Raw genomic sequence first — 25,906 nt, 5'->3', positions numbered from 1 at the left:
CAATAAGTACATACCTATCAATAACTACTTTAAATGTCAATGAACTAAAGACTCCAATCAAAGACATAGAGTGACTCACTGGATTAAAAAGAAAAAAGACAAGAAGCACTGCTGTGTTGCCAACAAGATATGCACCTCAGGATGAAAGACACACAGATTAGGGGGATGGAAAAAGAGAGTTCATGTAAATAGAAACAAGAGCAGGTGGGAAGCCTTACTCATATAAAACAAAATAGACTTTAAAACAAAGGTCATAAAGAAAGACAAAGAAGGACATTATATAATGATAAAAGGATCAATATAAAAAAAAGATATCATACTTGTAAACATACATGTACTCAATACAGGTACACCTAAATATATAAAGCAAATATTAACAAACAAAAATGGTGAAATTGACAACAATAAAATAATAGTAATAGAATTTAATACCCTACTGACATCAATAGACAGATCATCCATACAGAAGATCAATAGGGCAACAGAGGTCCTAAATGACACAATAGGCCAACAATACTTAATTTATATCTACAGGATACTAGGTCCAAAAAAAGGAGAATACACACACTTTTCAAGTATTCATGGAATGTTCTCCAAGATATACCATACCAGGTCACAAAATAAGCCAAAACAAATATAAGAAATTATATCAAGCATATTTTCCAACTGTGATGGTATGAAACTAGAAATTAACTTCAGAAAGAAAAACAGGAGAAGAACAAACGCTACTTGGAGTGGAGATTAAATACACTACTAAGAAAACAAATGGGTCAACAAATGAAATCAGAGAGGAAATCAGAAAATACCTCTAGAAAAATGAAAATGGAAACACAGTACCACACTGTTTTGATGACTGTGGCTTTGTAATATTGCCTGAAGTCTGGGAGAGTTATGCCTCCTGCTTGGTTTTTGTTCCTCAGAATTGCTTTGGCAATTCTGGGTCTTTTGTGGTTCTATATAAACTTTTGGATTTTTTGTTCTAGTTCTGTGAAAAATGTCATGGATAGTTTGATAGAGATTGCATTGAATCTGTAGATTGCATTGGGTAGTATGGCCATTTTTACAATATTAACTTTTCCAACCCAGGAGCATGGAATATCTTTTCATTTCTTTACATCTTCTTTAATTTCCTTGATTAATATTTTATAATTCTCGGCATATAAGTCCTTTGCCTCCTTGGTCAGGTGTATTCCCAGGTATTTGATTTTTTGCGGTGCAATTTTAAAAGGTATTGTATTTTTGTATTCCTTTTCTAAAATTTCATTGTTACTATACATAAATATGATGGATTTCTGAATGTTAATCTTATATATAGACCAATGGAACAGAATAGAGAACCCAGAAATAAACCCAGACACTTTTGGTCAATTAATCCTTGGCAGAGGAGGCAAGAACATAAAATGGGAAAAAGACAGTCTTTTCACCAAGTATTGACGGGAAACCTGGACAGCTGCATGCAAAGCAATGAACCTAGAATACACCCTCACATCATGCATGAAAATAAACTCAAAAGCTTAAAAGACTTACATGTAAGACAAGACACCACCAAACTCCTGGAAAAGAACATAGGCAAAACATTTTCTGACATCAACCTTACAAATATATTCTCAGATCAGTCTCCCAAAGCAACAGAAATATGAGCAAAAATAAACCAATGGGATCTCATCAAACTGACAAGCTTTTGCACAACAAAGGGAACCAAAAAGAAAACAAAAAGACAACTGACATAATGGGAGAAAATAGTTTCAAATGATGCAAATGACAAGGGTTTAATCTCTAGAATATACAAGCCACTTATACAATGCAACAGCAAAAAAGCCAACAACCCAATAGAAAAATGGGCAAAAGACCTGAATAGACATTTCTCCAAGGAAGATGTACAGATGGCAAACAAGCACATGAAAAAATGCTCAACATCCCTGATTATTAGAGAAATGCAAGTCAAAACTACCATGAGATATCACCTCACACCAGTCAGAATGGCCATCATTAATAAGTCCACAAATAACAAATGCTGGAGGGGGTGTGGAGAAAAAAGAACACTCCTGCACCGTTGGTGGGAATGTAAGCTGGTACACCCACTATGGAGATCAGTATGGAAATACCTTAGAAACCTATACGTAGAACTAGTATATGACCCAGCAATACCACTCTTGGACATATATCTGGACAAAACTTTCCTTAAAAAAGACACATTCACCCACATGTTCATTGCAGCTCTATTCACAATAGCCAAGGCATGGACACAACCCAGATGTCCATCGACAGATGGTTGGATTAGGAAGATGTGGTATATACACACAGTGGGATACTTCTCAGCCATAAAAAAGAATAAAATCTTGCCATTTGCAGCAACATGGATGGAACTAGAGACTCTCATACTAAGTGAAGTAAGTCAGAAAGAGAAAGACAAATACCATATGATATCACTTATATCTGGAATCTAATATATGGCACAAATGAACCTTTCCAAAGAAAAGAAAATCATGGACTTGGAGAACAGACTTGTAGTTGCCAAGGAGGAGGGGGGAGGGAATGGGGTGGTTGGGGAGCTTGGGTTAATAGATACAAACTACTGCCTTTGGAATGGATTAGCAATGAGATCCTGCTGTGTAGCACTGGGAACTATATCTAGTCACTTATGATGGAGCATGATAATGTGCAAAAATAGAATGTGTACATGTATGTATAACTGGGTCACCATGCTGTACAGTAGAAAAAAATTGTATTGGGGAAATAACTATTAAAAAATAATAATAATAACAAGAAAAGTAAATTGAAACACAACTTCACAAAATCTATAGGATGTAGCAAAGGCAGATCTATGGTAGAAGTTCATAGTGAACATTGGAATCTACCATCTTAAAGAATTATAAAAAGAAGTCACTTATGATGAAGCATCATAATGTGAGAAAAAGAATGTATACATGTATGTTGTATAACTGGGTCAACATGCTGTACAGCAGAAAATTGTCAGAACACTCTAAACCAGCTATAATGGAAATAAATAAAAATCATTATATAAAAAAATAAAAAAAGAACAAAAGGATAAACAAAAACATGATCAGGTCATTAAATGCAGCAAAAGCATTCAGCAAAACTTAACATCCATTCATGATAAAAAAAATCCCATCGAAATGGGTATAAAGCGTACATAGCTCAAAATAACAAAGGCTATTTATGACAAATTCATAGCCAACATGAAATCTGAAAGCCTCCCACTAATTTCAGGAACTAGACAAGGATGTCCACTTTCCTCGCTCTGTTTAGCATAATATGGAAAGTTCTAACCACAGCAATTCGACAAGAAATAGAAGTATTCAAATTGGAAGGGAAGAGTTAAAACTCTCACTATTTGCAGATGACATGACACTCTCTATGGAGAATCCTAAAATCTATGCCCAAAAAACTATTAGAACTAATAAGTGAATTTAGCGAGGTTGCAGGATACAAGATTAATATGGAGAAATATGTTGCATATATATACACTAATAATGAACTACCAGAAGGAGAAAGAAACAAATATAATTATGTTTAAAACTGCATTAAAAAACCCTAAGAATAAACCTAACAGAGTAGGTGGAAAACCTATACACTTAGAACTATAAAACTTTGATGAAGGAAACTGAAGATGATGTAAAGAAATGAAAAAATATCCAATGCTCTTGAACTGGAATAATCAATATTTTAAAAATGATCATACTACCCAATCTCTACCAAAATACCCAGAACTTTTATCACAGAACTAGAATAAATAATCCCCAAATCTTTATGGAACCACAAAATACTCCAAATTGAAAAAAAAAAAAAAAAAAAAACAAAGCTGGAGTCGTAATCCCACAAGATGATTAATTAGCATGGATTGTAACTTCTAGCTTTTATTTTATGTCATTTAAATAATTCCCATATGTATATTTTGATGTACAAAGTATATTAGTATGGTTTTATGTGAGTAAACTTTAGAACATAAATACCTTATATATAGTCTTTGATTCAAATTATTTTACCAATATTAATGAAAAATATCATTAAAAAATAAAATTCCTGACTCTTCAAACCATTTCATACTTACTACTTACTAATGTTAATGATAATTATTTAATTAACTTTCATTGCCTAGCACAATGTAAATAATAGGAATGATGATATCCAATTCTAATCGAGTATTCACTATGGTCCACATTCTATAAAATAAACTCTATTAGACATTTAGCCAATCATTACAGAAAATATATGAAGTACATAGTGTTCTAGTCCCTTGTTAGTGATTTTTAAAATCTTAGGAAATAAAGAGAATATGCCCATAAGTAACTGGGACAAGATTGAAACCAATCTATATCTTTTACTTGCTAGGGCTCAGTCTTAAACATTTGGCTGCATGACCCCTCATTCAAAAATCCTAAACTGGACAAAATTCATACAAAAGGCAGAAAATTCGTACAAATACCACTTCTAATTTTCCCCTAGAGGGGCCTTTATAGTATGAAGAAAAGAGGGTTATGTGTTAAACAAGATACTTTACCAACAAAAATATTTAACTAGGAAAACTGAGGAGGATGATTATGTAAAGAAGGCTGTTAACCTTTGGGGAAAATCAAGGATTTCAAATGAATTCCTGAAAAGACAGAAAAAAAAAAAATAGAAGATTTTGACTTAAAAAACTTCTTTGATGAGAATGCTTTCTGATTCCATTTTAATATTAGGCTTCTATGTGATTATAATTAACCCCATGTGGTTTTAGTATTCTGAACCATCAAGACACATAAATGGTCTTTTGAAAAATGAACACATCCATGAATAACTGAATAAAAATCTATTCTTGTATTTTTACAATTTTGTCCAATCATGCTTACTTCCTTCAATTTGTTGCCGCATTCTCAAAACACATAACCAGTAACTCATAAAAAGAAACCCTTGGGTTATTACTACAGTTCTTGATGGATTTGATTCTAAAATCCTTTTTTTTTTTTTTTTTGTCTTTTTACCTTTTCTAGGGCTGTTTCCAGGCTAGGGGTCTAATCAGAGCTGAAGCCACAGGCCTACGCCAGAGCCACAGCAACGTGGAATCCGAGCCGCGTCTTCATCCTACACCACAGCTCACGGGCAACACCGGATCATTAACCCACTGAGCAAGGCCAGGGACCAAACCCGCAACCTCATGGTTTCTAGTTGGATTCATTAACCACTGTGCAACAACGGGAACTCCTGATTCTAAAATTCCTGACCTAGCCCATTATATATCATTTGTTGTCACCTCTTCTTACTCTTTGTTTAGTCTCAAAGGTCATCCTCCTAATTTTGGACTAATCTAATCCCTCAAGAACACTAACATTCTAGGTGGGTCATTCTTCTTTTCTGAGCAATGGTTTGAACTCTTCCATGGACTATGCTGCCTTCAAAATATCCTACTTGTTCTGGATATACTTTTGTCAGAGTTCTTTCAGCCAAAACTCCATCCAAAAAATTTTAAAAGGTCCATTGAGTTTGGGTGGTGTGAGAAACAGAAAGTAAAGAACATCCTAAGGACATACAATAATATCACTTTTTTCATAAATCTTCATAAATGTCACTAACTTTTTATAAGTGTATTAATTTGTTAAAAATTAATAATCAGAAACCTTAATTAAATGGAGTCTGTAAGAAGGGGAATCTCTCATGCCTTGTAATGATAGCTGGGCCCAACAAAAAGAAAGATTCCTCTTCTTTCCTGTCAAGGACTAAGCCAAGGAAACATCATGGACTCATCATTTACTATGCCCTTCCAACTTCTTTCCCCCCAGTATACAAGCAGACTCCTTCCCTTGACCTGGCTCACCATGAGCACAGACTCTGGAACTGAAATTCTACTAATCCTGAATAAACTCATCTTTGTTGGAGTTATCTGCCAGTCTCTTTGTTTTAGGTCAACTGTGCTTTCTTACATCCCCTTGCAAACACTTTCCCATTCTTCCCTATACATATACAGTCACAACTAGGAGGCAAATTCAAAATGATATATGCATTTATACTTCAGAATTTGAAAAGAAGAAATTGAAAGAAAAAAATTGGCCTATAGAGCCAGTGAGCTGATAAACAGATATCCTTCTTACTGTTTTATTTTCTTTACTTACAATGACAATGGAATATAGGAAGTACAAAAGATGCCTTTAACCTGTATCATTGGATGAGAAAGCTGATATCCTTGTTTATGCAAAAATCCTTGACCACAAGTGGAGACCCTGTAACTTACATTATGAATGCTGTAGTCATTTTTGCATCCTCAGAGTTTTGCCATACAAAATGTTTACCAATTGCTACTTGATATTATTAAGTGCAGATAGTTTCATGAACACTTCTACTGATTGCACGCTCCAATTCATCATTTCTTAACAAGTGACAAGAACTAAGACAAAGACTGCTAGATGATATTGAATGACTTCTGAATTACTGAGGGCAGGGCTTAGCCCCGCCCTCCATACCTTTTTCCACCGTCCCAAATTAAATGCTTTCCTAATCAAAGTATACAGAATGATCTTTTGTTTATTGCCATTTGACTACAAATGTCACCGTGCGCATCTCTAAGCTCTGTCTCTCATGATGGAAAAACTAAATATAAATTATTAGAAAACAACACCTGCTCAGTACTTAATACAGAGGAAAAACACAGCTGTACTATTTGAAACAAAAAATCCATTTGTTTAAGCTCAGCATGTCACTTATATTACCAACTGTGAAAGGCATAAGTCACTGAGGGTGTGAAATAAAATACTGCATGACAGATACCTGTTTTCTCTTTGGGAATTTCCATCTAAGGACTGTCAAGCAGAAGAGTGTGACTGATGAGACCACTGTAACCCTGTCTCTAGTTTAACACTTGCTGTTGGAGCACGGTAATAACAGTTGTTACAAGTGAAAATAATGTCATCAATACAGTACATCAGATGGCCTGAAAGGTGCCTGTCGAGAACTTGGTTACGGCTGACAGCTGCCCTGATGGAAAGAATGATGGAAAAGATGGTTTTCAGTAGGCTTTTATTGATGATTTTCATTTATCTCTAAAAGTAGCAGGGAAGACCACAGATCATGTGGTCTCATACCTATATTATGGAGCAAACACCATTAAGGGAGATAAAGAAGTAGCAAATTGCAATGGATCAGAAGAATTACCAGTGAAACAATGTTTTGTCTATCTCCATTCCCTATAATTCAGCATTCTGCCAAGAACAAAAATGACTTTTCCTACTTGAAACGTCTCACTTTTGGTCTATTTGTAATCTATTTCCTAGTTTTTTTGTTTGTTTGTTTGTTTGTTTTTACAGTTGGATAAGTGATATTTAATAAAATTACATTTCTATTAAGAGCAGTTTTTAGTTAGACGTGATGAAAGTTTTGAATTTACCTAAATATTTATATAGCATAAATTACATGTGTACAGTTTTAATATTTTAAGGAAATAAAATGTTAGATTCTAAAAACTGGTAAACCACAAACTAAAAGCTCTTCTAGATCTTTTGAATACTACTGCAAAAATTTCTCCTCCTATATTTGTGGGATCTAGGATATAGGAACCATGTAAAGGTAAGTGTTCTAGGTCTAATGAAAGGTCAGAGGTGGTACGCTACAAATCCACAGGTTCCGAAGGGAAATATAGAAAGTTGGCAGTAAAAATAGCAATGAGAGCAAGGGTCAAAATGTGGGAAACATTAATTCAGTTTGTCAGATACCAAACTAAGCATCCTAGATACAATGTTCTTAAAATCTTCATAGTGATTTTTGTATGGTACATGATTTTAATATCACTACTTTAAAACATAGGAAAGCTAACTTAAGGAGGTTAAATAACTGGTTTAATTTAACATGGACCCAATTAGCTGTGCCCTAAGAACAGAAGCTGTTAGCACTGCCTTGAACGATGTGTGCTCGACAACCTTAGAAGATTCCCTAAGAGAAAATGGTGTCTACCGCATAATATTTCATCTCACCATCTAAGTAATTTACATTATCCACCTGTTAAAGCCCAGAGTAGACAGTCTAATAGAAAATATGTATCTAAACAGCCTGGGAAGAGATGTAGAAGTCCAGAAACAGGCATCAGGATCCAATTTGAGATAATAGTAAATACATTTGGAATGGACTTAGAATCGAAGGTGACTAGAATGTAACTTCAGAGAAGCAATGTGAAGCCCCAGTGGACTTATGAGAGTGTACTGAGATGATATAAAAGACATCCAGTTCACTCAGACAATTGTGGAACAAACTGCTTATTGTGAATGGGGTGGTAGACCTAAGAAATAATTACCGTCACTTTAAAATATGTTTATTCTACTCAGGAGAAGAGAGTGGATTTGTGGCTTGGAATGAGTTGATGAAACATGAAAAAAAAAAAAAGGAGTATGTCCTTTAAAATGCTAATAGTATTTTTACTATGATTGTGGTATGTTTTATTTACTTTTTAGTAAATAAATTTTTCAGAAAATTAAAAAAAAAAACCTTAACAGTAGGACTTAATCTGTATAATCAGATATTTCCCAAAAGAAAGGATATTTACATACAGTGGTTGTGATATGTGGTACATTAACATTCCTGCACGATGCTCTTCCTCTATAATATGAGAACATAAAATGATTTCATTAGGTCAGAGGTGATCTATCAGGATAGTGAAGAAAATCCAACTGTATCTATGACATAAATGAAGAAAAGTCTCTCAGTAACTCAGTGGAAACTGCTCTAAAGAGCTGAGGGGAATCCAGTTTACACATGATTTTTTGGTTAGGGAATATGTGTAGTCAAGTACAAATCTAGGTAAAAGATCACTGCCAGTCATAGAGAACAGATACCTCAAGTAAACAATTTTAGTGCTTTTCTATGTATGGGAAGATGCAAGAATCTGGGTGGACTAAAATTCCTCCTGAGATACACATCTAACTATTTGAGGAGACTTCTGGTCCAAAGCACAGAGTGCCTCATCCTGTTACCTTCTTAGTTCTTCTCAGTGTGTTGTCAGTCAGCTACTGTAATGGGTTGTGACTTAATCCTTGTGGAACTTGGTGAGCAATACTTTGTTCTTTATTTATAGTCAGAACCATACAATCAAAATATATAAAGTGAATTTTTGAGATGGAAATTTTTCAAATGTGGAAGCATTTGCCAAATAAAGTAATAAATAATCCCATCCTCACATTTGCTTCAAACATAAGTAACCACTTATAAAGAAAATTCTAGTATCAAATCGAAAGCTGGATTTTGACAGATGACAAACCAGTTGTCTTTAGGCTGACAATATTTTTGTTCCACTAAAAGATATCACTACCTTTTAAATAATCAAATTATTAACCAAAATATAAAAATTGGAATTTTTCACATGAACAACTTCATTTATTATACAACTTAAAAAAAAAAACAGAATTATGTACTCATATTTTTCATAGACAGTGACTAGTTTTACTTAGCAGCTGCTGCCTTGGTTTTCTTCAATTGCCTTCAATGTCCAGCATTCAACAGTGTCCTTACTTGTTACAATGGTGATATTTATCATTTGCTGTCATTCTTCAGCTATGGTTTTCCATACCCAGGTTGCTTTCCTCACTTTAATTTCTTGCATTTAGCTTAGGCATTTCGGTTTTCTACACTTGCTCTGAGATGGCAATAGAACATTTTGGCCCAGAAATTTTTTTTTTTTTCCTTTTCCTTTTCTTTTTTTTTTTTTTTATTTTAATTCCTTCCTTTGATTTGATAATAGAACATATGCAGTTCCAAATACTGCATCTAAGTTCTTCACATCTAGGAAAGCAATGCTAAATTATTAAGGAAGAGTTATGAAAATAAATGAATTTTTCCCAAATCCAGAGCTAATAAGTGATAGATTTAAAAATAAAATTCTTAATTTCTAATTAATTGTTTAGTGTTGCTTAGAAGTATAATTATTTAATCTGATTAATCTATTTTAATAATTGAAGTAAATTGCTAAACAGGCAAATAACATATATGTAAAAGTACAAAATTAACTTTGACTTGTAATCAAATAATTCCATTTTTCAATTCCAAATAACAAATTGTTTTGATGCAGCATATAGAATCTTTTATGGAAGAAAGTTGACCTATAAATCCAAATAAAACTTTGAAATATAAAACAAAACTGACCAAATCTGAAATCATTCTTGGTAATAAGTACCATTAGTTATTACTTATAAAATGTCAATATCGTGAGCAACTCTAAAAGAGCACTGCCAAAGCATATCATTTGCCTTTTAAAAGGGAAAAGAGTAAAGACACAATATAAGTTGCGTCTTTACTATATACCCACTTTCACACTAGGCTTTTTAGTTTTATTTTACCATTAATCTTCCAAGACAGCCTCTGATAGGATATTGTTAACACCTCCATATTTTTGTGGATCAACCTTCTAAAATCAGAGATTACTAAAAGGCAGGCAGATCATTTTCAAATTCATGAGGTAATTGCCAGTAATAACACAACCATTTTTCTCACTCAATTATTTTCACTCAATGACTTAATGAATTAAAGCAGTGAGATTACCTTTTGTAAACCCATGAGGGTTTATTTGTGAGATAGGCTTGGTGTGTGGTGGGGTATGTGTGAGTGTGTGTGTGTGTGTGTGTGTGTGTGTGTGTGTATGGTGAAGGAGGAGGTGGTGAGGTAATAATCAATCAAGAATCTGAATAATGACGACATATGATTGATCTTAGTAATTTTAAAATAAGAAAAGGCCTTGTTATCTATTAACTACATCAATGAGTAGTTCAGTATGACTCATACTTAGTGACCATAATGTTCATGTGATAACCTGAGGTTAAAACTGAATATAAGAGTTGGAATTTTTATAAATTCACTCTGAAACATCTCTGTATTTCCTGATGATATTCATAAATATATTTAAAGAACAGTGTATATGGTGTCCATTTTTCTCTGAAGATTTGTAGCATAATTAGACAAACTCATCCAACAATTATAAAATTAAGAACTGAAAAGAGCTAGCTCATAGTGTGAATGAGAAAAACCATTCAAAGTAACACAAATCTTATATATTTGGTCCAAATTAACTCCTTTTTTTTTTCTTCTGAAAATAAAAGTTAGAGGTAGAAAGCAATAAGCCATAAAAATCAAACACAGATAAAGGAAATAAAAATGAGAAGTGGTGTTTTACAAAAGTCACTCATTCCAGAGTGTATTTCTTTTTTCAGATGACAGAAAACCTGAAGGAATCCATCAGAAAGCTACCAGAGCAAATTCAACAAATTTAGGACAATTTCATGTCACAAGTTCAACACATAAATTAGCTGTGTTTCTATACACCAGCAATGAACAATCCAAAAAGAAAATTAAGAAATTAATTCAATTTACAATATTATCTAAAATACTAAAACTCCTAGGAATAAATCTCATGAAGGAGATGAATACTTGCACACTAGATACAGCAAAGCATTGCCGAAAGAAATTAAGTCTTAATTAAAAAAAAAGACATTCCATATTTATGCACTGGAATACTGAATGTTATTAAGATGGCACTGCTACCCAAAGCTATTTAAGGATTCAATGCAATTTCTATCAAAATTCCAGTAGTCATTTTACAGGAATAGAAATGCCAATTTTCAAATTCATTTGGAATTGCAAAAGGCTTCAAACAGGGAAAATGCTCTTGAAGAAGAAGAAAGTTGAAAGACACACATGCTTCACTATTTCAAAACATACTAAAAAGAAACAGTAATAAAACAAAATGTTACTGGCCTAAGGATAGACCTACAGAACAACTGAATGGAACTGAGCTTAGAAATAAACCTGAATATTTATGGCCAAGTGGTTTTCAACATGGCTACCAAATCTATTCAATAGGGAAAGAGCAGTTTTCAACAAATTGTTGAAACTGGATTTCTATATGCAAGAGAATGGATGTGAACCTCTACTTCTCATATGCTAAAAAAAAAAAAAAAAAAGACTCAAAATGGATCAATGACCCAAATACTTAAAAAATAAAACCAAGAAACTCTTAGAAGAAAATATAGGGGTAGATCTTTATGAATCGTTAGATATAATACTAAAAAATTAGGAACTAAAGAAAAATAAATAAATGGGACTTCATCTAAATTTAAAACTTTTGCACATCAAAGGATATATTCACCAGTGAGAGACAACATGCAGAATGTGAGAAAATAATTGCAAATCATATGTCTCAAATCATTTAATATCAAAAATATATAAACAATTCTTATAACTCAATAGTAAAAAGACAAAAAACCCAAATTGAAAGTAGGGAAAGGACTTGCATAGACATTTCTTCAAAGAAGACATACAAATGCTTGACAGGTACATGAAAATAAGCTTAACATCCAACATCATCAGTAATTCAAGAAACACAGATCAAAACTTCAGTGAGCTACCACTTCACATCACTTAGAATGGCTACAGTGATTTTTAAGAGGGAGGTGAAAGAACATGTAAAGAAGGTGGAACACTCTTACATTGCTGTTGGAAATGTTTACTGGTACAGCTACCGTGGAAATTTGTTTGACACTTCCTCAAAAAGCTAAACAGAGTTACTACATGATCCAGGAGTTCCTGTTGTGGCTCAGCAGGTTAAGGACCTGATGTTGTCTCTGTGAGGATCCAGGTTGAATCCCTGCCCTTACCCAGTGGGTTACAGATCCAGTGTTGCTGCAAGATGTGGCACTGATTGCATTTGCTGCTCCAATTTGACCCCTGGCCTGGGAACTTCCTTATGCCACATGTGCAATCATTTAAAAAAAAAAAAAAAAAAAAAAGAATTGCCACATGATCACATGATTCAGCAATTCTACTCCTCGGTATATAATCAAAAGAAAGGAGAAAAGTGACCCAAAAGATTCCTGTATATAAACTTTTATTGTAACATTATTCATAATATCCAAAGGTAGAGCAATCCAAGTATTCTTGACAGGATTAACAAAATGTGGCATATAAGGTGAAAGGAATATTATTCAACCATAAAAATTAACTTCCAACTTTTGCCATAAAACATAACTCTTGGAAACATTACATGAGGTGCAATAATGAGTACAGAATTTTTGTTTTGGGCAATGCAAAAATTTTGGAAATAGATGGCTGTAGATAATATATTTTGAAAGTAGTTGTATCACTGAATTGTACACTTAAAATATTTAAAATGGCATTTGACTCTGTATATATTTTACCACAATAAAGCATTAAAAACAAACAAACAATTAAGTGGAACTAAGTTTGTCTCATGTCAGTAATTTTCTGATCCTTTGCCCTTCACAGTGGTTCTAATATTTTAATAATTATAGGAATCCTTTGAGGGTTTGTTAAAACACCTCTAGCTATTCCCCCAGAGTTTCTGATTCACTCTTCTAGGGTGGGACTCAATAATTTGCATTTCTAACAAGTCTGGTTATGATGCTAATGCTATTGGGCTGAGGACAGTGCTTAGAGAACTGTTAAATAATATTATGTGCAAATTGTCACTCTGTCTCCTCGATATAATTGTTATTTCTTTTCTCAAGGAAACAGGTTAAATTAGTGTAATCTAATATTATGCTACTATGGTTTGGTCCAGTCATTCAAATGTAATCATATGTTTAACATCATTATCACCTGACAAAAAACAGGAAGAAACAGAATAAAGTTTAAATCTGAGCCCTGATGTCAGATTGCCTAGTTTGGGCTAAATTCCTAGTTAGAGCTCCTTTCTGCTCTGTAACCTTAGAATAAGTAGTGAAATTACCTAAAACAGTTCCTTCAACAGTAAAGCAGAATAAATAATAGAAACCCCTCAGAGCCTTGTAAGCATGAAATGAAACATTGTTTGAAAAGTTTCTGACACAGGAGAAGTCCTAATAAATATTTGTAAATGTAAAAGGGAGGATTCAGAAATAACACATGTTATATCAATTTGAAAAATGCTATTGAGATTCTAGCATTCTTAGAATATTTTCATAAAGTTAGAGTATTTAAATACATACAATTTCAGATCTGGGCTTTTAAAAAGGGTGACAATCTGCATTATTGGGGAAAGTGAAAGGAGAGAGGGTCTAGGTGACAATTATTAATAATATTTAGTTTTCAAAGGAACAGCAACCTTCAGTGGTGTTATTAAATAAAGTGGTAGCACATTTGAGCTATGAATTATTTACATAATTCTGAAACTAAGTTAAAATTGTGAAAAGGAGCTGGTTATAAATGTGTTTTTTTCCTTCTTTTTTATTTATTTTAAGCTGGGTTCAGGCTAGATAAATATGCACAGGCCTGTGTGTAGCAAGAGTCTTGGCTAAATATTACAGGTGTCTTGATTTCTCCTAGAGAAATAACACACTTTCCTGCTTCTAAAGACAATTTTTTTCACACTGATTCTATTTCTCTCCAATAAAAAAAGTTCAAAATCTATACAAATGGGTTCACAAAACATTTCATGTTGTCTAACAATTCAATAGGCAGAAATTTATATAAGCCAGTAATTGTGTTCTGTGGTGCCAGGTAGTCAATTTCTGCCAAGTATTCAAGTTCAGTAGATAACTTTGTGAGAGGCATTTACACTGATGATTTTTGCAGTTTTTTTTGCTCTTTGCTCTAGCGAGCCTAAGCAGGGCTGAAAAGAGGGACTTTCTATCCCTTGTTTTCTGCTTCTCCCTACAGGAGATGATGTTTGGTGTTTGAAGCAATCCCCAGGCACCTCAAAGGCCTTCCTGCTCCATCCTTTTATGGAGCTACCAAAGGGCAGATATCTCTTCTCAGCAGCTTTCACAATCAACCGTTCTCCTTTCTAGGAATTCAGGTTTGGTAAATTTATTCTCAACAAATTTATAATACATAGTAAGAACTTATCCGTTCAGCAATTACTTATGGAGCTACTATTTTATCCTGACAGTGTGCAAATAGATTAAGTGAGGATTTTTTTTTAAAACCACCCTCATTAAATGAAAAATTAAAGGTCTCAGAAAGGAGAGAGAAGAGGAAGCTAAACTGGGCTGAACTGCAGGAGTAGATACTTTCTCAATGCAGATGTTGAGAATAAACAGTGATAAGGAAAATCTTCCAGGAGCTCTGAAAAGCATTCTGGTGGTAAGAGGAGGAAAACTACCTGAGAAACAGTTAGGTAAACTTAACCAGAGGGATCTAGTGGATTGTTAAGTGTGATGGGCAATAAAATGAACCTTTATAATAAAAGTTCCTAAAAAATTTATCCCATGTATCTTAGATTTACAAATTCAACTAGAATTCATTTGTCAGCCCCTAAAAACTAGTATTTTCACCATATTATACACCAAAATAGCTCTAAAACCAATTGCTCAATGGATAAATACATTGAATTTTTCTGTCTTTATATCCACTCTCTTCTTTGTTCACCTGTAAAAATATGTATTTTTTTCCCTTCACTTTTGTTGGCTACATTTTCTCTGGTTTTCTTTCTACTTTTGGACTATATCCCCTAGTCTCCATTTTAGATTACTCTTTTCTGCAGACTATACCTGAAATATTTTGGGGCTCATATACAGCAGAGACTCTTCTGCTCCTTGACAAATAAAATGGCAAATACTTTCCTCTCTACAGGTTCTATGGGAAATCAAATAACATTTTTAAAATGTCTGAAAATTCTTGGGGGTTTACTTTTTGTCCAAAATAAATAAAAAATACTGCTGAAATTCAATTTAACTTCCATCTCATTTAATGATATTTTCTTCTTCCTTCTGTTTTTATTCAACCTACACATGTACATATCTTCTAATCATATTAAACAGAAAGGAAAAAGCAAACCTTGCAAAACCTCTCACAAAAGGGTCATTAAAGTGTAGGCAACTTTGCTGAATTGGGGAAGAGGAATGACAAAGGGGATTAATATTGGAGCAATGGACTAACATAAAATTGAACATTAGACATTACTGTTATAAAAGTTCTCTTGCTCTATAACTATTGTACAGCTGCACACTTTAGGAGTTTCTCTTTAAAAAATTGTTTCATAGTCTCTAGGCTGTTGCCATAGCTCAAAGTTTCTCTCCTTGGACCTCCCTTTCCCAAATTCAATTCTTCTCATTTTATGTATTTCAACAGTTTCTGTAACTTACCCATTAACCAAACTTCAAATTTTCAGAAAAGTTGCCAGACTGATCAAGTGACTCCCTTGTACATATTATACACATAAACACAAACATATATATATTTGTACAATTTCAATATACATTTACACACTCATGAATATATATCTTCTCATATATGTAATATATATATTTATATATAGTTTATACATAAATATTTTTCATCATTTGAGTCAATTGGAGATCATATGTTCCTTAAATACGTCTGAATGTGGAGTTCCTGTCATGGCTCAGTGGTTAATGAATCCGACTAGGAACCATGAGGTTGCGGTTCAATCTGTGATGTTGCTTAGTGGGTTAAGGATCCGGCATTGCCCATGAGCTATGGCGTAAATTGCAGACAAGGCTTGGATCTCACATTGCTGTGGCTCTGGCATAGGCCAGCAGGTACAAATCCTATTAGACCCCTAGCCTGGGAACCTCCATATGTCGAGGGTGCGGCCCTACAAAAGGCAAAAAGACAAAATAAACACTTTTGAATGAATTTCCTAAAATAAAGATAATCTCTTATATAACCATAAATTATAGAAAATGAAATTAAACACTAATTTATTACTATTATTTAATTTCCAGTTTTGATTCAAATGTTAACAATTGTCCAAATACATCTAATATTTATGATTTTTTTTTTTTTTTTTTTTTTTTTGGTCTAGGATACTATGCCATACACACCTGAGGCATATGGAAGTCTCAGGGCCAGGGGTTAAATCAGAGATGCAGCTTCAGACCTATGCCACAGCCATAGCTACACTGGATCCGAACTGCACCTGTGACCTACACCTCACACGGGATCTTGAACCCACTGAGTGAGGCCAGCGATCAAACCTACATCCTCATGGATACTATGTTGGGTTCTTAACCTGCTGAGCCACAGTGAGAACTCCTAGGATACTATTCTTGATCACTTGCTGATTTAATTTGTTATACCCTGTAGTCTCCTTTAATCTTAATATTTCTTAATTTCCTTAACCTTGATATTCTGAAGAGTACAAGTGAATTATTTCATAAAATGTTTCTCAATTTGTTTGTTTTATATTTCCTCATGTAATGAAGAATTGCTACTGGCCAACCAGTTTCGCCCTGATGATGAAACCAAAACTCTCCTGGCAAAGCAAAATAGAAGAAAATTGGACCTCAAGAGACCACATGGAGAAGAGATTTCCTCACAGTTTTGGGCAAATTAACTCTAGACTGCACTGTGAGGAAAATTAACCTTGTTAATGTCTCTAGAATTTTAAGGTCTTTATTCAAGTTTTGTTGTGCTGCCTTACATTCTAAAATGCAGATAAAAAATATTTTTGTGATTATCAACTGTCTGCACTTTACTAAAGCTGGGAACATGGGCTTATTCAGTCTATATCTCAAATGCCTAATGAATGTATACCTAAGTGTACTAAACAAATGTTTGTTGAATGTGTAAATCAATATCGCTTTCAATAGTGATAGTTTTTTTGTTTGTTTCTTTGTTTTATTTGGCCATCTTGCCCCAATTTTGAGGCATTTGTTAGAGGTCTGTCAGTTCCCCTTCTTGAGCAGCTGATTAAGTCCACACACTCAACCACCTGCCTTATGATGTCCTCACATCTAAGCACCCACCCTAATCACCCCGGGGTTCCAGACACCAGACAACTAGGGGACAGCCCCTATGCCCAACACCCATTAAAACTGTTCACATTAGCCAATCCACAGGGAACCCATGAAACTAACACCATTCCATACACCATACATATGCTGCCTCCTACAATTCCAGCTAAATGCTTTGTATCTTTCTAAGGTATATTTATCATAACACTTACAACATTTACAAAATACTTTATGTAAATTATGTTTCCAATTTTAGACTTTATACCAATTTTACATATTTTCTTCCAACCTTTTTTAAGTAATCACAAGGCTTGGGATATTTATGTGATTAATAAGTGCATAATGTTCTTAGAAATAACATTAGGATTTATAAAACCTCTCTGGGCTTATCTTCAGTATAAAAACACCAAGTCAAGTCCTCTCCTGTCTATTACATAGTAGCATATAAAGAAATGGTTATGGATATGGGCTCCAGACCAGCTCAGATGGTCTGTTGGTTCTATTACTTACTTATGCCCCATGTAATCTCAAACAATTTACTAATGCTTCTATGTCACAGTTTTCTCATCTGTAACATGGAAATTGTCATAGTTCCTACTTTAAAGATGCAGTATGAGGAGTAGATTAGTTAATATATTGGAAGTGCTTATAACAAACCTGCTTGGCATTCATGAGTGGTTAATAAATGGGAGCTATTCTTATGGAAAACTGTTAATATGAGGAAAATATACAGATATACAAAAGTAACTTCTCAAGATATTCCCAAGGGAGATAAGAAAAAAAGACAATTAAAAAAACAATAAATTGTCATGTATGAACTATCAGTAAAATATTTTAATTGTTACCCAAGACTGTGAGATGTTTGCTCAAATGTAGTGCGGTTGAAAGTAAAGAGCAATGGCCATTTTCGTGCAGTACTGCTGAGAGTCTTAACTGCCTCGGTACTCTGAAGCATCAATTAGTGATATCTGTCAACACTTAAAGTCACATATTCTTCCACTTAGCAATCATTCTACTACGAATTAACCCTACAAAAACAAAAACAAAAAAAATGCACTATACAGAAGTGCATACACACATAATAATTTTTTCCTCTATGCAATCATACAAAAATATTTAGTGATGACTGTAGATTAGGAAATTGGGAAGAAACATCCTGACTCTTTATTTTAATGATATTAAGCACAACATGAATATACACACACACTCACACATACAACTGTGTGTGTAAGTGTGTGTGTATACTATTATTGTTACCTATAATTCAGCAAAAGTTACCTGGCAGGAAAACTATATTTTCTTACTTGTAGCTCATTCTGTTTAAAAAAAATAAATAAATATTCTATTTTTGAAATATTGAAGGATTAAATTGTTAATGATAGTGAGAGGGATGTGCTTGAAGTATTCAAAAATGGGTAAGAAATGCTAACACATTGTGAAATAATGAAAAGGGGCATACTCCTGTTGCAAAAAAAGCCTAAACAGAAAACTACACACACAACCTAAACAGAAATGAAGCTGGACAAATGATAAACATATAATAATATAATATAGAGTATGGCACATAATCAGTGCTGTCTATGCATTAGCTCTTTTCATGGTTGGTGTTTGTTCCTATCAAAATACAGTTAAGTGTGTGTACTGATCTTGGAACAATGGATGGATAGGACAGAGAACTGAATGTGTTTGCAGAAAATAAAACTCATTTCAAGATGGAGAAAATTTTGAAAATAAAGTGGCCTTGAAAGTAGCTTTGAATGAAAGTCTGAATCAAGATTATGCCACACAGATACTGTAAATAACAATTGTTTTGGTAGAAACAGTAAGTTGCCTATTGGCCTTTCAGCAAAACAGACTGTGATCTGCAGTCTGGCATGACTAGATGCTGAACATTTTAAGAAAATACTAGAGTATAATGTCCACAGAGTCAGCTGACATTATAAATTCATATACTATCTGTGATTTATACATATATATCTGTGATATATATATATATATATATATATACACACAACAAATATATAAAAATATTTGGAATCAACATGGACAAATCTGAAGCAGAAATTCAGAGTGGACATTTCCCAAGGAAATGGAGTGGAGAGAGAACCTTGTTCAGGAATTAAGCTATTTTAGGAAGAAATGAACCATATAAGCAGCAGGTGTGTATGCTAGTAGAATGAATCTGTGTTTTAATTAAGCAGCATTTCCCTACAGAATAATTACATGTGTTGTTTATTCAACTATTTTTTGAGGCCATTAACACTTCTATAATGTATTTTCTTCCCAGGCTACCATTTAAATGCTTTAATGTTTGTCTTCCTTATGAAAGAAATACATAATAGCTATTCTGATAACTGCAAAAATTTACTCCCTACAAAATAGTTCATAAGGAATTCAAATAAACATACTAATAGCCTTACTTTCATAGTATACTTTAAGTTTATAAAATGTGTCATAGCTTTATTGTAAATAATTATTCCTTGGATTTCATAGAAGTGCACAAATTCTTGAGACAGCCTTGAATGAATATTATTAAACTAGTGGAAACCACTGTAGTTGCAATTAGTTTTCATAGTTACTGATGGAAGGGGAACAGCATGCACTGCTGGAAAATTGTGCTGTGTTATCTTTTGAACTACATATTTGTCAACTGAATTAAAACCTTTCACATGAAACACTCAGAATGGACAGACTGGAATAACTATGTTCATTTTGAAGAATCCTTTGGGAAATCATGACAGAATCGCCTCATAAGCACAGGGAATCTATTCAGTTTAAAGGCTTATAAAAACCCTGACAATGTGGAGAATATATTCAATTTACTTACTTGGTCTATCCTAAGTCCACAGAATTTTAGATAAAAGATTCAATAGAGTAGTACTACTCATAGGAGAAAATTAGCCATTTGAACTCTTTGAAACACAAGCTCATAAAAAGCCCCATGAAAGAAGCCTATAGTTTATCTTTCAAAATGTTGAACTTAGCCTCTTAGAATCTTATATCTTAGGGCTTCTGATTTTGAGGCTCTTTGCTGGGATAGTGAAATCACTGAAGTAGGTTCAATATACCCATTGTTAGCACGAGAATCTTAAGAAGAGAAAGAGCTTGGTTAGACTTAATTAGGGTATTGAAAAAAAAATCTCCTACTTTTGTATCTCTACCTATTAATTCTATGTATTTTTGTCAAAAATATTCATATATATGACTGAACAATAATGTTTGGAGGCAAGCATTTGTGAGAAAAATAATTCTGGGCAAATCATGCCAGTCTGTCTGGAAAGGCACAAGTGTGAATAATGGTAGAGAGAAAATATCATGGCTGGCTAAATTCCAGTTTCTTTTTCTAAAAAAGCTGGAACCTGAGGCTGTTAAAGTTGGATTTTCAAAGGACACAGCTTTACATAATACAAACAGATATTAATTCAAAACACACTCTAAAAGTATATGTCAACTGTAACAAGCATCACACTTTTTTCACACTAATAATGTTCTCAAGAAGTTACTTAAAAGCATGATTCAAAACAAAGATTTCCAGCGCAGATAATCCAAGAGGATATATTTTATAAGAAAAACATATTGAGTATTTTTCTCAAGTAACTGTTATACTGTTGGGTCACATTTTCCTTCACAATAAAATATTAAATTTTTTCTTCGAATTTAAATTTGGTGGCCTTTTAATGAAGCAATCAAATACAACTTAATTTTTGCTAGCTTTTAATAACCTTCAACTTAAATTTTCTTGAAAGAAATAATAGGAAAATTAAAAATTTTAAGTATTTTTTTCGGTTAGATAAAAAACTTAAGCCACTTATTTTGCCACTAATTTTTATGGAGTATTGTATCTATGCTGCGATGTTTCTAATGATGTTTTCTTTCAACAGGGGTTTAAAAGGTGAATGAAATGGAGCCAAAATAAAACTCCATATAAGCAAGACCTTAATCATTAGTCATGTATACATTCCTTTTTGTTTTTTGTTTTTTTATACATTCCTTTTTTCTTCGTTTTTATAAAAATGAAATAATGACATTTCCATATCAATGTAACATATACAATGTATCAATTTATCTTGGATATGTTGAAACTGAGGACACACTTGATTAAGATATCTACCAAGAAAGAGATGCCCTCTTTTGTACTTGATCTTAGCCAAAAGGCCAAGAAGCAATAGATGCCCTCTTTTGGACAGAGTTCTGACTGTGGGTCTAGTGACCTATGTTCTAGTTCAAGTTAATAGTTATTATATTTCAGTGGGTAAAAAGAAGCAGTGGACTATCTCCTCACCTTCCACATTTTCTAAGATTTTGACAATCTTATAACTTTAAGATTTTCAAGTTTTATCAATTAGTCCTACAAAATCAACCACCAAAAAGCATGAAAATTAATTCTTATATTTTAGATGTGCATGTGTTTTTAACTATGGGCTTTATCTAATTTTTTTGAATTTATATTAAAAAAAAAGAAACCCAGGTTGTTACTCTAGTTCTTAACACTTACTCTAAAATAACTTCCCCTATGGTGTGTAAGTGAAATTGTTGGCTACTATTTAATTATAGAACCTGATTTTTTTTTCCAGCAACTTATTAGATATAGGGTAGGGAACATGAATGAATGATTTTTGCATGTCCTATATCTGACATATTCGAGGGTCAGAAAAGACTTATCTAGTTAATATAAAGGCCATAGTAATTGTGATAAAATGAATCACCTATTTTTATTTTTATTTTTTTTTTTTTTTACTGGAGACAAAATTTCCAGAGTTAATTTCACTACATGCATTTGTACCTAGGGCTGTATAACAAAGTACCCCCAAATTGAGTAGCTTAAAACAACATAATTTATTCCCTTAGAGTTCTGGATGCTGAAAATGTTGATCACCATGTTGGCAGGGCCATCCTTTCTCCTAAGCTCCAGGAAAGAAATTTTCCTTGCATCTTCAGTTAGAAGCCCCTAAGTATTCCTTTGCTTATGGCTGCATAACTCCAATCTTGTCTTTGGTCTTCATATGATGGTTTTCCCCCCTTGTCTCTATCTCTTTGTCTCTTTTCTTGTGACAAGGACAATGATCATATTGGATTAAGGGCCAAATTGTATGATCTCTCTTTTTTTTTTTTCTTTAGGACTGCATCCATGGCATGTGGAGGTTCCCAGGCTAGGGGTCTAATCAGAGTTACAGCTGCTGGCCTACACCACAGCCACAGCAATGCCAAATCCAAGCCGCATCTGTGACCTACAAGACAGCTCACGGCAAGGCTGGATCCTTAACCCACTGAGCAAGGCTAGGGATCGAACCCACAACTCCATGGTTCCTAGTCAGATTCGTTTCCACTGCACCACGATGGGAACTCCTATACAATCTCATCTTAACTTAGATAAATACGCCTGCGAGGAATCTACTCCCCAATAAGGTCACATTCCAAAGCACCAAGGTTTAATTAAGACTTCAACAGATCTTTTTGAGAAGGGTTTTCAACATACAACTATACCATGGTTTAAAAAATTAGAGGTATGTGTGGTTTAAAATATTGTGATGAGTGGCATTAGAACTACATCATCGTGAAAGGAATTAATAATAACAGAATGTGTTTACATAGAAAAGTTAAACTGAGAATGGAACAATTATATAGTAAATAAAAGCTGGAGAGAGCCAATCTTGATAGTGAAGCAGAGTTTTATGCTTGTTATTTGCCTGGACCTTCATATTCACTTTAAACTTTTATAACTTGTCAGCAAACAGAGTGCTGTCTTGCAGATAATGAAGTGCTAGAATTGCAGTTTTTCTTTTATAAACTGGACATTTAACACAACAATTTTGATATAAAACTGTTAGTACGTTAAGACAAGTTTAAGTACTATTTTCAGTAACGCATCTATAACCCACTAGGTAATATAACTATTTAGTCTAATCAAGTACATTCCGGCTGTTTGGGATTCTCATTAGAAATCATTATAAAAATTCTATCATTTAGGTATGGTCATATAATATATCCCTTTATGCTTCATTTTCTCATAATATTATTTCAAATATGATTTCAGCTATAGGAATTAAGCTGAATTTCCTTAAATAGGGCACTTAATTGATTTGAGGCTTCCTGGTTAGAATATAGATTTGAGTTACAAGATTTTATCTAAACATTATCATTAGAAAAAAAAGAAAATATCTGACTATAAAGACGTTTCATTTAAAACATAAGATGAAGAAAATATAAGAGAATATATACCATAGATATCACATTTGCGACAAAGTGTTACTGCTCTGTTTTATGCTGAATCATGCTTTTTAAAAATTGAAGCTCAATGGGATATTTAAAGTTAATTCCTTGGAAAAAGCTGGTGGCTATCTTAACATTTTTTTGGCTTTATGAGTTTAATGCTGCCCTAGTTTTATAGCAACACTGTCAAATATGGTTGCTGCATGTGGAGCACTTGATATATGCCTAAGGAGTAGAATTTTTAATTTAAATTATTTTAACAAAATTAAATTTTAAGTAAAAATTAAAGCGGAGTAAACTATTTTTGTTAAACATTTCTATTGTCTGATAGGACTATACTTTGTTGAAAATACAGGATTCAAATTGAGATGTATTGTGACTATACACACCAGAACCTGAAAACTGAGAACAAAAAAACTGAACTAAAGTATTTACTGTTTTAACTGGATTTCATGTTGAAATGATAATACTTTCCACATATTTTCTCCTTTTTTTGTGAGCACTACACATTTTAAAGGTATTATTTGTGGCTTGCTTTGTTTTCTATTAGACAGTGTTATTGTAAACTAAAAAATAGAGCTGTTTTATAGTTTCAGAGGACTTACAGGTCAGTTTTAGCATGAAACAGGGTAAATATTTGCTTGGAAAAAGTAAGAAGGAAAGGAACATTTCAAACTCAGGTCTGCCAGTGAACATGTGCTTGTTACATATTTTTTCACAGAAAATTATACTTATTTACTTATTTTTATAATCAAACTTGAATTTACACACAAATAACACCCCAACGCACACACGCATGCACTCACGCAAACACACACACACACACACACACCCTAGTCTCAGATGCATTTTAAACCATATTCCAAGGGGTTTTATACCTGCATTTATTTGATGGTAAAGTGCATAAAGTGTAAAGATTTAGTTTAAGAAACATAAATCCAAAAATCATGAATTTGCTGGAGAAATTTAATATTTTTATTCTTTATTTAATTTACTTAATCTTTCATTTGGTAATTGTTTTTCATTAATGAAAGAAGAAAAGTGAAAGATGAATTGTATTAAGAAAATAGAGTAAATGGAACACTACATAATATGTGTATATCCATTCTTTTCATATCAATCATCTCACTTAACCTCATAATAACTTGAATATGTAGCAAATGTTTATTTACTAATAAGAAAATTAGTGATTCTGTATTTTGCTTAAAATTAATAAGCATTGGAGTTCCCGTCATGGCTCAGAGGTTAACAAACCCGACTAGGAATCATGAGTTTGGAGGTTTGTTCCCTGGCCTCGCTTATTGGGTTAAGGATCTGGTGTTGCTATGAGCTGTGGTATAGGTCACAGATGTGGCTCAGTTCTGGGTTCTGGCATTGCTGTGGCTATGGCATAGGCAGGCAGCTATAGCTCCAATTTGACCCCTAGTCTGTGATCTCCATATGCTGCAGTTTGGGATTCTCATTAGAAATCATTAGAAAAATGATATCATTTAGGTATGGTCATATAATCTATCCCTAAAGGACCTAAAAGACAAAAAAAAAAATTACTTAGCATCAACTTATAGAACAATATATACTGAATTCTTTTTAGGTCATCCTTCACTACAGAATGCAACAGAGATGTTTGAAGAACAATGCAATTATTGTTTAAAAAGCAGTGAATGGGATAAGATTTAAATAACTGTCCATTTGTAATTTTTCAGCCATTCTTAATGACAGGTACTAATAAAGAAAAATTTATACATATAAATGTTTTATTTATATATAGTCTTTATTATGGTATTTAATTTCCGATGAAATCACTTGAGGAAGACCACACGAAAATGCATTTTACATTAATGTTTGACATTTCATTATATTCAGTTTATATTCATATATGATGTATCCTCACCTCCTTGGAGCAGTTAAATCAAGAATGATTTTCCAAAATACATAGGAAAAAATATCTTCCCTTAAGGAGCTACCATGCACTTAAAGAGATGCTAATAAAAAGCATACTATGTTCAAGGCACAAATTAGGATATCTGGTTCCT

Source organism: Sus scrofa, chromosome 14 (genome assembly GCF_054392235.1).
Source record: "Sus scrofa isolate SSC_HxYL_T2T_F1_AM1 chromosome 14, Sscrofa_HxYL_maternal_Yorkshire_Landrace_v2.0, whole genome shotgun sequence".
NCBI lineage: Eukaryota > Metazoa > Chordata > Mammalia > Artiodactyla > Suidae > Sus > Sus scrofa.
Note: the sequence above shows the minus strand (reverse complement) of the source record.